The sequence below is a fragment of the Ruditapes philippinarum genome, unplaced genomic scaffold (assembly GCF_026571515.1).
Source record: "Ruditapes philippinarum isolate M1 unplaced genomic scaffold, ASM2657151v2 ctg973_1_1_1_1, whole genome shotgun sequence".
NCBI lineage: Eukaryota > Metazoa > Mollusca > Bivalvia > Venerida > Veneridae > Ruditapes > Ruditapes philippinarum.
Window position 1 is genome coordinate 243,353 of NW_026865621.1, and position 16,648 is coordinate 260,000.

General features: G+C 31.7%; 1 protein-coding gene and 1 long non-coding RNA gene across 2 annotated transcripts in view; one reads left to right on the top strand and one right to left on the bottom strand.

Annotated features, from left to right (window-relative positions):
* LOC132729776 (uncharacterized) overlaps positions 1-1,955 on the bottom strand; it is a 44,508-nt gene extending 42,553 nt beyond the window's left edge. Inside the window, exon 1 of the mRNA XM_060715597.1 lies at positions 467-1,955. The gene's annotated coding sequence lies outside the window, so the exon portion shown is untranslated. The remainder of the gene's footprint in view (positions 1-466) is intronic.
* Positions 1,956-4,648: 2,693 nt separating this feature from the next.
* LOC132729778 (uncharacterized) lies at positions 4,649-11,326 on the top strand. The gene is made up of 2 exons (XR_009625669.1): positions 4,649-6,448; positions 10,909-11,326. It is a non-coding gene; the product is annotated as an uncharacterized LOC132729778 (long non-coding RNA).
* The last annotated feature ends 5,322 nt before the right edge of the window (positions 11,327-16,648 follow it).

A 16,648-nucleotide genomic window follows, 5' to 3' on the forward strand; every position in this document is an offset into this window, starting at 1 on the left:
AATGTTGGTAATACCATTCAATCTTTTTAATGGATGCCCACATTATAATTAACTGACTGAATAGCGATCAGTGCAGACCATGATCAGACTGCAAGCATGGGATGGCAGATCTTGGTCTGCACTGGTTGCATAGGCAAATACAATTGCTGCTAGCATGCAGACTTCATTTGGAAATGAAAAAGTGCCTTCATCCAAATCAATGATTTCATACTGCTACTTTGCATATGGTAAATATTGTGAAGGGTTTGTATTAATTGACTTAATTATTCTAGATAATGGAAGTTTTGATTGATGTTTTCTTATACATTTTATTTGTGATTAAAGTAAATTATTAATCTTTCTTTAAACTGTATCAGTTTGTTTATTCAAACTTATTATTCCATAAAAAAGTTCATCTTCTATAGTGTTATTTTACTTGATTTCTTTCTTTCTCAAACATAACCCAAAATTTGTATTACATTTATACCTAAAATGTATGTATGTATGTTTTGTGTATGTTTGGGGTCCTCATGTGCTTCTTGCCACTGGCTGTTGTTGCTGGATCGTGTGTGGGTTGCGTTCATTGGACACCGCCTTTCTTTGTTGATCTCGTTATCATATTTCAAAATTCCACCCCTGCTGAGAATGCAGTTGCTCTGGAAAAGAATAGTGGACAATAAACTGTTCATATAAGGCACGGGCAGTGGTAGGCCCCTTTTGATTACGGCAAGGAATAGTTTTGGCATATCTGGTAGTGTCCTATACGTTCTCATACCATCCTTTGGACTTCTCCAGCTTAAAGAAATCCATACACCTATGTTGCATGGGTCTTTCCTTCTTGATTTTGATTATTATATATTGAAGTCTGGATTGGAACCAATTGTGTAGCAGGTACAACCGGTGTCTTTCTGCAAATACAATTTTTGCAACCTGAAATGCGACTGTTAAAATCTGCCTACATGACAGGCCAATTAAACGTTCACGAGCTAACCATAGAGATTTCGGAATGGCCTACATTGTCATATATAAACTGTCTATTTACACTTCCTCCAGCTGATTACTATTTACAAATTCAAGTTTATATACATCTGTAGCTGTGGCGCGAGGGAGCTCTAAAATGGGTGGGGTAGGGAGGTATACATATTATCAATTATATCTTGGAAATGTCTTCTACAGCTGCTCTGACAGCCGCGGTTAGGACGGATCCAGCTGCTTGGGCTGGTCGTCTCTGCCACGGTTAGCACTGTTGCCCCTCAGCCAGAAACAGCTCGCCTGGTTCCTATTTTTGTCGAGGAGCCAATTTGTAGTGGTGGTGTTTTGGTTGACAACCACTCAATGAGAATAAACCTGTAATAAAATAAAACAACAATAAGAAATCAAATTACAAAACAAATATTTTACAAGACAAATACATTTCACAAAATACATAATACAAAATAATACACAACAATTCAAATTACAATAAAAATAATTTCACAAATTATATATACATACCAGGCTTTTAAGAAGAAATCTAATTTAACTAAATTGAATATAAATATAAAGTATTTCCATCAAGAAGTTACTGAGACGACAAATATTTTAAAGTGATCCTATTACTTTGGAAGCAATGAAAGGAGTGGCCAGTTACCAATAAAATGTAAGCTATCCCAGAACCAAATCATCATCTTAAGACTACTTCCATACAAAATCAATCATACATCACTCAACTTGCAAAAACAGTCCCATCACCCATAATAAAAGAACAAAAGACAAACATGAACACAATACACCACAATAGATCTTGTCTGGCCTTTAAGACAAAGTACCATATTTATTCTAAAAAGAGAACTTGGATTAATTTAACCTTATCTACATTAAGCAAAAGTTTTAAAGGTGCAGTCTGTCCTTTCAAGTATTTTTATCACCAGTGTATATTGAAATGTTTTAATGTATTGGGCCGGAAATTCAAGTATTCAATCACTATTGTAGCTGTCAACTAGATCGACTGTAGTAAAAATGTAATAGTTCCATCTTATAAGTTCTTTTAATAATTTGATTGTTTCATCAGACATCAGTCACATCACTCCAAACTACCTGATTTTCTTTATCACGTCCCTTTCATTCTATCACACAACTTTTGTGAAAATTGTAACATAAGGGAAAGCTTGATAGAAAATATCACTGACAAATTAATTCAATTTTCTTTCTAACGGCACGCAGTACTGGTACTGAAAAAAGTATCTCCCCTACTAGAATAAAATAAGTAATATACCTCCAAAAATGTCTCTTGTCAATGAACAAACCTCAGTTACAGATTCCATGAATCTTTTGCTCATTATTGACATTTCATCAACCATTAAAACATCAGTATTCTACACTTTGCAAATTTAGCATTGTTTGAAACAATATTGTAGAATTATACAAGTAAAAGATCCTGTGTGTTTTGTGATTGATATTGTTACTGTGTGTATACCACACTTGCAAAACATTATATATGTAAATAATTATGCAAATAAAACAATTTTCAAACATCGAATAATATGTAAAATGTGTACTGCAAATATTTGTGCACATTATATTTAATCAATAAATTACATGCATTCATTTCTTATTGGAAAATTTGACTTAGAATTTATAGAAATTAAATTTCTAATTACCTCCCTTTATTTACATGAAATAGTAAATTGGGTAATATCTTATAATAATAATGCTTATTGGAACTTACAATATTGACAAATCTTAATTTGATCATCATATTTATGAAATAAAACCATGAAAAATTTGTGTTACAGGATCAATGTTATTTATATTTACCTTGGCACTTTGACATTAGGTAGATTTCATTGATTCTTGAATAACATGTTTGGTGATATAACCAGCTATAAACACAAGATAAGGCATATTTTGCTTTAAAATGACAAAACATGCACCCATACAAGTAGCGTATATACTAGTTTTGCCTATACATGTTTGTGCAGATCCTTGTTGATCCTTTGTTTATGTCTGTATTTGTATCCAAATTTTTCGGACATATATATTTTTTATTGTTTGTTTATTTCCATGCATAAACCTTACAACATTGTGCTGAAACATTATCGCACTAGTAGAACAAAGTCTTATGTTTCCTTCTCAGCATGTGAATTGATTTAAATCCATGTATTTAACTCGAAATGTTAGAAATTGTTATAAACACATTTAAACAGTTTTAAATAGACGCAATGTTTTCGCAATGCATTGTGGTAAAGTTGTTAGAGAGAAAAATCAATAATTTAAACCTATCTAAGGTTCACGACACTGTTGTATAGCTTTACGGTAGTATAAACTTTGCTGAGATGGCCATATTTTTTGTAAACCAGTCTGTGTAAATTCTCTACTGTAAGACTGCGTGATTCATTGGGTGCACTTAGATAGCAAGCAGACTAATTTTGGGTGCAATTACATGCGCAGATTTAGTATAAATAGGCTGAGATTGCAACTTTTCGGAGAGTCAAAAGTCAGAATTTGTAACGTAAAGCTACGCGCTTGTAGTCTTAATAAACTGAGGTTTACACTAAAAGTAAGCGGTTTATTTTATCTAGAGGGACATTTTATTCACATTGAGTTGTTTTTGGGACGATTCACTGGTGCGTCGCGCGTATATCCTTAACTATGGAAAACTGTTTATGCCGTTATCAAAGTTAAAAAAAGCATTGTGAATTATTTTAGCTATTGATTCAAGGTTAAGGCAACACCTTAAGAATTGTTAACACAGGTTTAAAGTAATATTTCTGAAGCAAAGCAACTAATTTATAGTAATTACAATTGATATCTAGAAATAATTTCTTATCAAAAAACAAAAAATTCAGAGCAAACCAGAAGGTTAGCTTTACTAAACAGAATTATGTAATTGAATACATCTCATGAAGTAAAATTATTAAAATCATACTATGCTGCTATCCTAAGGCAAATAGAATAAGGAACAAAAAATCATGGCATGACGATTTAACTTATTAAGAAGTAGTGTTATTTAAAGGAAATTACTCTTCTGCCAAACCTAAAAGAAATTCCATCATCTCCAAATATTTTGCTGACACAGATAGCTTACCAGTATGGTTTTGAACAAAATCATATGAAAGTTGTTCATGGAAAGATGCATATGGCTCAGCATATTTGTGTCATATGTTGGATTAGAAATAAGCTTAAACTAAAACATCCTGGAAGTTCCTCTTCCTGTTCTCACACTTTAGTCTGACAATGTAGTTTAAATTAAAAATTTGACGAATATTAATTAGAAGATATATTTGAATCAAACGTTATGTTTTAATAAATCTCCAAGAATGTTACAAAATCAAAATAATTCACATTTCCGTCTTATAAAAATAAAAAATCGGTAGAGTCACATATTTGTTACCATACACATAAATGTTTTCTTGATATGGAAATAACGAAAGGGTTCTTGTGTTGTTCAAAATGCTAATATTCAGTACCAGTGAAAGGAACATTGTCAGAAAACATGACATTTAATTCTTCATTAAAGCATCTATCATTAAAATACCAGACATCTTCATCAGCTTGATAAAATACAGACTCAGGATTATTTACAGATTTAAAAATATTTTTAAATCATCTGCGGTTAGCTTGCATTTATTATTTTCAGAAACATTTTCCAATATAACCTAGCATTACAAAATTCTGGAAACAAAGTGATCCCTCGGAAGCATTAATCACAACAAAATAACATAAGAATTGCAGACTCGGTTTAATTGAGTCTGTACATGAGGGATAATAAATAACTGCAACATCCCTCACGCCCCCTAGCACCGGCTTGAGCGGAACTCAATTCTCAACACTTTATAGTGTTGGCATCAATGATCCCGAAGGACCAGAAAATATAACAACACTGAAGTGAAGTACGGGGCAACTTTTTACGGCTGCAACACGGCACTTGAAACCTGCTGTTGTGAAGTACAAAATTCTGGAAACAAAGTGATCCCTCGGAAGCATTAATCACAACAAAATAACATAAGAATTGCAGACTCGGTTAAAGCCTAGCATTTTCTATTCTGTGTGTTTGTTCCTCATCATAAATTCATTTCTTTTTCCTAATAGTATTTTTTATCATTACTACGAGCTTGTACCATTCCTGCACTTGTTTCATCACATTTATTATTTCTCCAAATATTCAGACATCTATAGTATGTTTTTGTAAACTTTACAATCATTATCATAAAATATATTATTTTCTCTTATGTTGGAACTAATATTAATGTTATTTGTAACATTTCTTTTAAATAATGAATTACATACATCTTCTAATATATTACGGAAATTTGTCAAAGATTGTTTTATTTCATGGCTACTTACAGCATCATCAACATTTTGACATATATTTACAAATTCATTCATAACACCATTACTACATAAACTACTAATAAACAATTCCTTTTTACTGTTTTCCCATTTATAACTGGAAAGTATATTTGAATAATCAGTTTTAGTTTTATCTTCATTTTCAGATATTTTACAAGATTTTAGATTAAAATGCACACAGCAATGATCAGACAAAATATTTGGGTCACTTACTTCAAAGTGTGAAATAAATTGCATCAAATCTGTTCTACATAAAACATATGCTATTACACTGCTGCCTTGTGTATTAATACATGTATATTTACCTACATTATTATCTTCACAACATCTGCCATTTAATATTCTAACAGCAGAAGCTTTACAAAACTCTAACAATAATTTTCAATATTCATTTACAATATTTCATCTTGTATATAATCTTCTGGTAACAAATCATGCAAAATATGGTAGAATTCTTCAACACAACCTAATCTTTCCCAAACTTTAGCATTATAATCTCCAGTTAAAATAAAATTACATTTATTATTGTACATATTTTCAAAATTCAACATGTCATCATGTAAAATTTCAAATTTTCCCTTCTACTACCCTTTGCCAAACACACAAATGAAACATTTTCAAAATTAAACAATGCTTTAAATTTCAGCCGTATCAAAACAGTCACCTGAAAATTTAACAAGTTCTGTTGTTGTAATTTATGATGGACATATATTATTAAAAAACACCGCTGTCACTTTTTGCACATTTAGATTTTGATCTTCTATGTAAAATATAATAATCAAAGTTTGTAACTTCATAAAGATCATTTGACCATGTCTCAAAGAACAATCTCATTATTTTCGAATAAATGTTTCATTTTACTTGAGTCTAGTTTATTGTATATGTTTTCCCTATGAGTCTCTGTACATTTAATAAACAAAACTTGACTGCTGTCCTATTTCTGCCCTGTAGTGTCATTGGTTGACACCGTACTATTGTTCGTCCGTTTCACATTTCCCTGTACAGTTTTATTTTGGGATTCCGCTCTATGCCCAATATCCGGTTTCACATTACCCCGCGTAGCTCGAATTGAGAAGTCCTACCGTTATGGGAAATTCCAGTGATGTGTATGTTCTTATTTTGCTTCTGTTGTGTGTTGGTACGTTAATCATTGTTTAAATTGTAGTTAATATATTTTACAGATACTTGATTTTTACTATGAACTACATCTTCTCTTAATAAGCTTATTTCGTCACTATTTATGTTTGTTTTATTCATACCTATCGCCTTTTATTGATCACGTGACACATTGTTTACATCTGAACACGCGCGTATACTTTCACTTTCACTTTGCACAGAGTTTAACTCCTCATCCTGCCCACTGATGTTGTCTTCTACTATTGTACATGATTAAGTTCTGTCCATCCGTCTGTTCGGTAATCCACTCTAGTAGTTATTATTATTCAGCCTATCTGCCGGGTTCATTCTATCAGTTCCTAACACTTTCCACCTGTCCGGGAACTCATCTTTCACACATTTCCCATCTATGTATAACACAGCCGAATATTTTATTTGCACTTTTTGTCTATTTGATCTCGTTGTTCTAGCTTCTGCTGTTTTATATAGTGCGGCCCTGGCCATTGAAATTTCTCTAGGAAACTGTGTGTCTATTCCTAAATTACTACCTATCAGCTTATAAATTTTGTTCATGGTGTTTTCAGTTTCAAATCCCTAAATCGCACGACCATCGGACCTTTTTGGTCAATCATACCCTTATATTTATCTTGTGTAAGTTTTCCAAGTCTATGCCCCCTCTCAATATACATATCCGTTGTGTCAATATCGATCTCATCTTCAAGAAAACCCAAAACGGGGCTTTTACAATTTTGAAAATGTGATTTTTCTGTGAGACCATATATCACTAAATTATTTCTCATACTTCTTGCTTCACAATCAACTTATTTTTAAGTCAGTACTTTTACTTTCCAGTCTTATCCTTTACACAACTCCTCCATTTTACTCAGTCTCTATTCTAGGTCCTGGAAGCCTTTGTTTACAGTATAGAGCTCCTTATGTAGTGATAACTGCTGCTTCTCAACTCCTCGTATTTTGTCATAATTTTTAGACAATTGATCATAGATGCGTTCTAACTTATCATCCGTTCTTAATCCATTAAAGCAATCACTACTTCAAGCACTACTACCCTTTTTGGTCTTCGATGTTACTTGTTTAAAATCTCCGCTATTTTCCTTTTTGTTCGAATCTGTTTTGTGTTGAGACAGCAAAGTAAACGCTAGATTTCTTGGTATCCTGACCTTCATCTAAATCCGTATATCTAAAATCTTCATTCACAAACTTATCATATCCGCTCGCCATATCACACACACTTTAAACACTGGGAAACTATTTATTTTAATAAAAAAAATTATCTGGATTTTTTTTGAAAATTATAGTGAACGTATTAAGGGCGTGACTATTTAGACAAATAAACACATGTCCTTCACAATATAATGTTGGTCTTTTGTTTGGGATAATCACATTTATTGATACAATCTTGTCAATGGGTTCACGCAGTGCTGCTGCTATTTGTAAAAGTGTGAGTAATGCTTAATCATTTATTTTAATTCATTTTAGTATCCAATTACCTGGATGATTTTGTAGGTGTTGAGAGACCTGTGAATACTCATATGGCTTATTCTACTTTAGAAAAGGTTTTACAGTACAGTGGAAAAGACGATTCTTAGGTAAAAGCTGTCATTCTGCTAATTTGATGAGTTTTTAAGAGTGTTATTTAATACTTCAAAAGTGACCATGGATATCACTGTAGATAGCCTAGAAGAAATAAATATTCTTTTTCACTCTGGTTATACAAAGAAAAACCCGCTATAAAGAAAATACAGTTCTTACTTGGGTAACCCAATTTTAATTGCTATTGTGTTAAATCCAGTAGGGTGTTTGTTAATCGGTTATTAAACTGGTAATGAGACTTACATGGTGCAGGCAGTTCTAAGGTATTTGATATTCCTCAGGAGGTCAAAAGAGACATTCGCGGAGTACAAGTTTTACCTTTATTGGCGTCCGCGCCGAAGCGCGGCGCCTTTTATGGAATGAAATCAGATTTTGTGAAAAGGCGACAGCAACTTCTCGAGCCTTTAAGTCGGTCATAATAAAAGCCGATCATTCCGATCGGTATGAGGGTGCTTGATTATGAAATGTCGCGATATGTACAATGAATAGCGAACTGGAGAATTTCGCAATGCAAACATTTTCAAATGAAATAACCTTTTCCGTCAATAAATCGCGCTTTTCGGGGTATTTTTATTTATCATTTTGTAGTCCACAGTGGTTATTATAGTATGTTATTGTTATACATGTATCAAAAGCTGTAAATAGAATGATGAGTTGATGACCTAAATATTCCGAAAATCTATTTATAGAGGGATGTACTCCTATCGGTAATTCCCGGTCTCTCCTGGTCTATTTTGGCCGGGATTTACTAGTGACCGGCGAATAGTACCACACGTTTATTGTCCGGTCTCTCCCGGTTTTGGAGTAGATGTTTGATATCGTTACAGAACAGAACAAATATTTTACTGATAAATAAGCTTTTTTTCAAAATGAATGTTTGTCACTTAGTTTGGTCACAATAATTAATAAATACAGATCAACTCTCAAATTTATTGATTATTATAATTATACATAAGCATACAATTCGAATGAAAAACAACAACAACAATAGCATGTTTTATTTTATCTATATGAGATTAAAAAAATATGTACAATAATTGAGAAAAAGGGTACATTTTTATGGTATTAATGTGACACTATCAACTTTGAAACATTTTATTTAATTTGTTATTCGTGTTTAGTAAAGATGCCGAGGAATTATTCAAAGTTACAAATTAAATTTTATAAATTCTTCAATTGATTGATAATTTTAAAAATGATAAAGAAAAATAGAAATGTACATGTATATGGTTTAAGAATAAACAATATTATATATTGAAAGATAAACTATAATTTACTGACTTTTCCAGTTAAGTTTTGACTTATAATCGTCGGTCAATATTACAATTGAATTCTTAAAATAGTAGTAAAGGTAAAAATTCAGTATTAAAATAGCAAATAAAACACAACAAAGATAAGAAAACAATATTCATAAAATCTGAATTTTTTATTAAGATAGATAAAACAATTATTGTACAATAAACAATTATGCTCAACATGATCAACATGGTAATATAACCAGTGTCATTTTGTTACTAAGTGTGATCAGATACCTTAAGAGGGTTCCTTCGCTAATAGCGATAACATAATAAGGGACAATTACACAAGTGTGGTGTTGATCATGCGTTACACATATGGATTATAAATGATCGTATACATTTATATCCGTTGCTATTAATAACCACGATCATAAATAAATAACAAGTAATATTCTTATCTCTAGCATGACAATCAAAGTTAATAATGAACAATGTCTTTCATCCGTTCATTCATAAGTGGTATACAATTCTGGTAAAAACCAATTAACCATTGAAAAGTTTATAAGAATATCTTGTCATCATATATCTACTAGTTCATCTTCACCTGCTGCATTTCTTACTTGGACGCCCTTTGATGCTTTGCATCAATGCTTTTCTTGTATAATATATAATGGAGTATCCTTGATCTTACTTGGCCCTTTGTCAGGGCCGGATGCTATATTTTCTTCTGATATGGTGGTTAATGTATGGATAATTTCTTTCATTCTGTTTTTTCCTTCTTTACTTTAGGAAAACAGTTACATATGGGTTCTTGAAATCGTGTCGTTAGTAGTATGTGTTTATTTATGGGGAAGCAATTTTAAGCACAAGCACAATTGTGATAATTTGTCAGTCTACATCATTTTTAATACTATGAAATCACGTTGTCCCTTTTTGAAGTCTTGTCTCAGGGAGATTTGTTATTATGCTGCAATTAATGAATTCGTGATTCAAGCGCAGCAATAACCTTCAGAGTATAATCGGATTGCAGATAATCTACCTAGATTGGGTTTGAATCCAATTCATCAATATTAATTTAAGATGTTTACCAAAAAAAAAATGATTTACAAAAGTGGACGGTTGATGAGTCAGTGTTTAATTTTGTCAACAATTGGTAATTTCTAAGTCTTTTATTGTATATTCTTTTCAAAGAATCAGCTTGAGGTTCTAAGACTTAACTCAAAGAAATCCAATAAAAAGGGCGTAGAATATTGGTTCTCGTAGAACCCTAAGGGTTCAATGAGAATCCTTTATATTGTTTTGTTTATATTATAAATTTTGTTGTTTACTTACTTTAACCGAAACATTGAAACTATATGCTTACTATACGGATAGATTTGATATTTAAATATCAGTATATCATATTTTTGGTTTTTGTCTACACGTTTTGATATGTTTTCTTTTGTTAAGATAACATATTCTTTGCTGCGCTTTGTTTATTTTTCTAACAGAGTTATGTTGGAATTGTCACTCGGATGTTTTTACTAATTGTAGGTTACATTATTGTACATTATATATTTTCATATATTGTAATTTAATTATCATTATTTAATTGTTGATTTTATTTTTATCTATTTATTCATATTTCTTTCAGAAATTCGTCCTGTTGTTATAATAGGAGATTCCATCATTTAAACTATTTCTCCGATCGAGGGAATCAATGATCCATTCCTTTTGAATGGGTTGAAATATATTTGAAAAGTATAGCTGAACCTTGTGGGACGGTGCACCTCGGTGTAGGGCTTTGTCACACGCCGATAACCTATGATCTCGCCAACCGGAAATTTGTTTACTCCGGAATTGACAAATTTGTTATATTCAAAATGCATAATGAAAAAAACTTTAGAACACAAAGAATAAAAATAGTGTTATTATTTTCTTAAATTATGCGCTAGAATTTTTCCTTTCATGCGTTGAATAGAAAAGGCATAAACATTGATTTTAAAGCCACTGGCCTCCAGGTGGTAAAATGGAAAAAATAAGATAAGATTTAAATAAACGGTAGATACTTATCTAATTAGTTTTTATGTGTTAATCCATTATTACTGATATCTTGATTCAATCAAAGCGTCAATATATCGTATTTTTCTATGCATACTCTACTACGTAGCCAATATAATTCACCAACATGGTCACGTGACACAACAGTGGTTAGGAAAAATCCCGGTATCCAGTACCCCACAGTTCGTATATCAATTTTCACTAATGACTAGGCCCTATTCATATTTCATCGATATATTGGTCATCATATATATGATATAATTAATCAATTATAATTTATTGCCACACATTACTACAAATATCAAAACAAAAGGCAGTTTATTTGTTCCCTCTATGTTTGATACGATCCCGGATTCCGTGTGTTTCTTCAACCTAAACCAGAGATGTAGATATCTATGTACCTGCCTTAACATAGATATTTCATATAGGAAGACTGTGGAAGTCTATTGGTAATCTGAATTGTCAGTCTTGTTAAAATGATTCGTTGAGTTGAGAAAACGTTTTGTATCATTTTGATATAAAAGTTTGTGCTATTTAATGACGCAAAGGTACTTAATCAGTTAAAAATATTTTTTCAGATCACATTCAAATAGGATTTCTCCGCCATTTTGAAAAAAGAAACGGTCAATGGGTACGAGCTGCTTTAAATAGTGTTATTCATATTTATAGCGAAGGTTTATTACAACCAATGAAAGAATTCCGTAGTATAATAAAAGTATGTATTTCCCGTTGGCGGAGAAAGGAACTTATTGTTTTCAGAGCAAAAAAAAATAATGTTTTTGAGGAAGGATTTTAAAATATTAGTAAGACGGTAGTTTTTCAGTTAACTACTAGAGGTCTGCTGCTTTCATAATTGTAATACACTTAATCAAAATCAACATTGAAATACGCTCCTATGCGTATATTAAAACGCGTTCTACTGTTTGCTTGCATAAGATAAATATTTTTATGGTGAAACATGTCCCATTTGATGGTAAAATTAAAGATCGTTATTGATTGTTATTCCTTGGTTTTACAAATTTAAATGTGAATTATTTAGATACATGTTTTGAGAATAGTTAAGGGAGATATCAACGCCTGACTACGCCAAGAAATAATTAAATTAGTCCAGTAAAGTCAGCCCCTTATATGAATACTAAAAGTTAGTTTTTGCGCCACCCGCGCGTTGTGACGTATAATCAAGTAGCAAGTACCATCAATACACATCTAACCGTTTATCGATCGAAAATGTAAACACTGCCAAGGTCACGTTTGTTTACATTTCTGCCAAGGGAGAGAAATCTCGGTAATTTTTCGTTCTTAAGGAGCGCATGAGTAACCTCCCGTGATTTTGTTTGTTTAGACAGTGATTTTTTTTTTCATTTTTAGCTCACCTGACCACAAAGTGCTCAAGGTGAGCTTTCGTGATCACAATTTGTCCGACGTCCATCGTTCGTCAGTGCGTCCGTGCGTCCGTCGCCAACTTTTTATACAAACAACTTCTCAGAAACCACTGGGTCAAATGTGATGAAATTTTCTTGGGTTGTTTCTATGATGAAGCTTACTAAAACTATTCAAATGGTTTTGTTCAATTGAACATCTGGATCAGAAGGGCTAAAAATAGATTTTTGAAATGAAATTTTTTACAAGATATATGCTAACTCATTTAAACAAATGTTTTCAAGAGGTAAGTGCATCAAATTATAACATAGTAGCGTTTTGTTTAAGCTTTTTTTAGTAATTATATTTAGTATAATAATTTCGTAGCACACTTTGCCAAACAGCAAGGTGTATGAGTCACAACAATATATAGGACGGTGATCGAACATTATATCAAACAAATTTAGAACACTTTACGAAAGGAGCATATGGAAAGCATATCAAAAATTCCAGTATAATGTAAAAGAAAATGGGAGATCACTCAGCAGGAACGGAAACAAATTAAATAGTGACAATTGCAGACTTATTTTTAATGAGTATGTTTACTTATAGAAATTGTATCTCTGAAATCTCTCCTACCTCCTAGAAACGGCTTAAGCGGAATTTAATACTCAACACAAAAAATATTGATATCAATGACCCCGAAAGTCAGTATGGATATTAGATTCTTGTGATAATAACATACTTCTATAGGGCCAAAAAATCAGCCTAGTCGCAAGTTTTTAGATAAACATCAACCTTAGTTTTCAACATGTTATGCCATTTCATTAAACATTTTATTTATTGAATTATTATTGCATTGGGATATTGGAAACAGAAGATAACAAATACTGTTGTTGCTTTGTGTGTACTTTCTTGTTAATATGTTAAAACATAATAGTTTTACAAATATGAACAAATATCATGTTCTTCTATTGCATGTAAAGTGTAACTTCTGAAAACCGAACACCTGTGGGACTAGCCAAAAAGTAATTTGAAAGTTTCCGAAATTCAAAATTTCGATATTAAACGTTAAACATCGACATGATGAAAAACATTTGAAGCTGATTAAATTTATAAAATGGCAAAACTATAGAACTTTAAAAAAAAATTCTTACTCTTTTAGATTTCATTATCACCTCTTACTGCATTTGTTGATAAAATAACATAATGTTTATTGACAATTTATCCTTGATATATTTCATGTATTACACACATACTCATTACTTTTTTAAAATTATTTTAACCTTTTTCAATTTCCGGATTTTGGAGTAAATTTGAGTTGATATGGCCAAACGTTTACCAGAAAATCATTCGGAATTCAGTATTTAGAAGTTTCGAAATTCAGAGGTACTAATTACAAAGAAAACAGGAGGAGAAATTAAGGGACCCTGAAAAATGGTCAGATTTCAGAAGTTTCCGAATTTTAGAAGTTCTGGAATTCGGAAGTTTCACTGTAGTTTATCTAGACGTTTGTACACTTCATCCTATTTAAAACAGTCTGCCAAGTCCCCTAGCATGTAAATATTCTCAAGCACCTCAACAAAAGCAACACCTGTGTTGATTGCAAACCTTTGGAGACAAACGAATATTTTTCTATGTTTAATTATAGTTTGCATATTGCTCTTTGTGGCATAATCAAAAATATTCGTGACAATAAGGATCATGAAGTTTTTCTTGTAGTATCGTAATATACGACTTATAAGGAGGCACCAGTAATATGATGTCAGCAATTAAATAGATTTGCCAGAGTGCTTTACCTAAGTTAACAAATTAATTTAACATAACAAGGCTGTGGTAGCCCTACAGCAAAGTTTACTCGTTCCGAACTCCGATCATGTTCCATGTAAATGCAATTGAGAGTTACATACGTAATTAGTGATAATTTATTGTTTTAACAGAATGAAATAGAGCCCGTTTTATAACTACCAAACAACTATGCATTGCCCAGCATTGAAATGTGGGGTATCAAATGTCTTGAAATATTCTGTGATTAAATGTTTTCATAGTTAAGACCAGAATTGTTGTCACGGAAATGTGAAGTTATTAAGTTAAAAAAACATCAGGGAAACTTTTGGATGGATTCCTTTAAGAATGACGGACATCGAAACCCGGGAGAGCCGAGTGAAATTAAGAAAGAAAATAACCGAGTGAATCTAGAATAATCGCGCGTCTTTCCGAAATTTATTTAAATTTGTCTTTATTTACTACAAGTTCCCATGCCTATCGCCACTTTCAGGTAAAAGAGTTACCAGTAATATGTCTCAGTGTTACAGAATGACATTGCTAGTGTACCAAAACGATCAGTCCATACGACAGTGCTCTGAACATTTTGTTTCAAAGTCCATAACATGTCCGAATTTCCATATCAACGTGTATAGAAAAGTAAATAACTTTTTTGAAAAACAATTAACAAGAATCATGACATTTAAAATGATCCTACACATGCACTACAAAAAAACCAATGATACTGCGTCCTTGTCTCAAATCAGAATCTATGTTTAAAATTCATACTAGCAAATATCATAATTATATCGTTATAACATGGATGCTATAAAAATATTTATTTTATGCTTTTTCAGTGGAGTTCCGAAGGCAGCCTTTCAACAATGTCATGTTTTTTCCAACTTCCTAGCCGTTTTTTTGAATGTTAACACATCTGTCAACACTTATATATATATTGTACGTTACAATCCTCAAATAAGTTGTCTTTCTTCTAAAAAGATGTGTGACTAACAAATCCAATTGATATCCCTCTGAATCAAACAGAATTGTTTTCCTCCCGTGAAATACACAACTTTTATAAATGGCGGTCGTCTACATTTCACAAAGCCGGGTCTAATATAAATTCGAAGTAAGTAACGGAAATAAGGTCGGATGGTGTGACTTTTTCTTCTACTAGAATTGTATGTTTTTATTATTAAAACAAGCGATCATTCATATTTTTTTTGGGGGAAAAAAAGAATAATATCACCGACTTTAACCTTGATTTTCGAACTTATTCATATTATTATTTCAGCCCAAGACTTCTTTTATTTTGATTCGACTAATAGAGGCTACCAGTGGAGAAAACAGATTTTAATATTAAAGTAAGTGTTTCAGGAAATTTCGTTTTGAGCATAGAATAAAAAGAACATGTGTTTGTTTGTTGTGTAAGATGTAATTTTATTTCATCTCGTGAACTTTAAAGACATTATCGTGGCTACGTCATTCGTGAGAATACTGTTTTTAAAGCCCACTCGATTAAATAAAATCCCATCTTACACACAAACAAACAAATATCGTCTATATCTTTAATATAAAAAAGAATATACTCGTATATGATAAAATTGAATATACCTATGTTCCTTTTTTGTATTTGTAACCTATATTTTTTTAATCAGAAGTTTCCATGTTGGTGCATTTCCACAGCATTTTTTGTATGAAAGTATTTTCAAAGCTTCCGGAAGTTTCTTGTGTCCATTTCATGTAGGCTAACTATAATAAATAAAGTTAGAAAATGTAAACATATATACTGAACCAAAAAAGAAACTTTCGCAAAGTATGTGCCAGTTGTTCAAGGGTACCACTTATATGCACTCACTTATGTACATGTAGTAGCTGGTAAAACTCGTTTTATTTGCAAAATCGGTCAGCTAATCCCCGTATAAAAGCCCGATATGTTTATTCAACGTAAAAATAGAGTTTTAAAAGGATTGAAAAACTGTACTAACATATCTACATTCAAACTTGAAGAAAGTTTCTTTTTTCTTTCAGTATATGTAAAAATGTGTGAAAACAATGTGTGACACAACTGTTTTTATCATTATTATTATTTTCTACTCATTTTTAAGCTAAATGAATAAAAAATCAAACAAATGATATTATACGAAATGTTGTCAATTTTGATGAATATTCTCATGTTAAACATGCTCTAAGAATATAACTAGAAATCA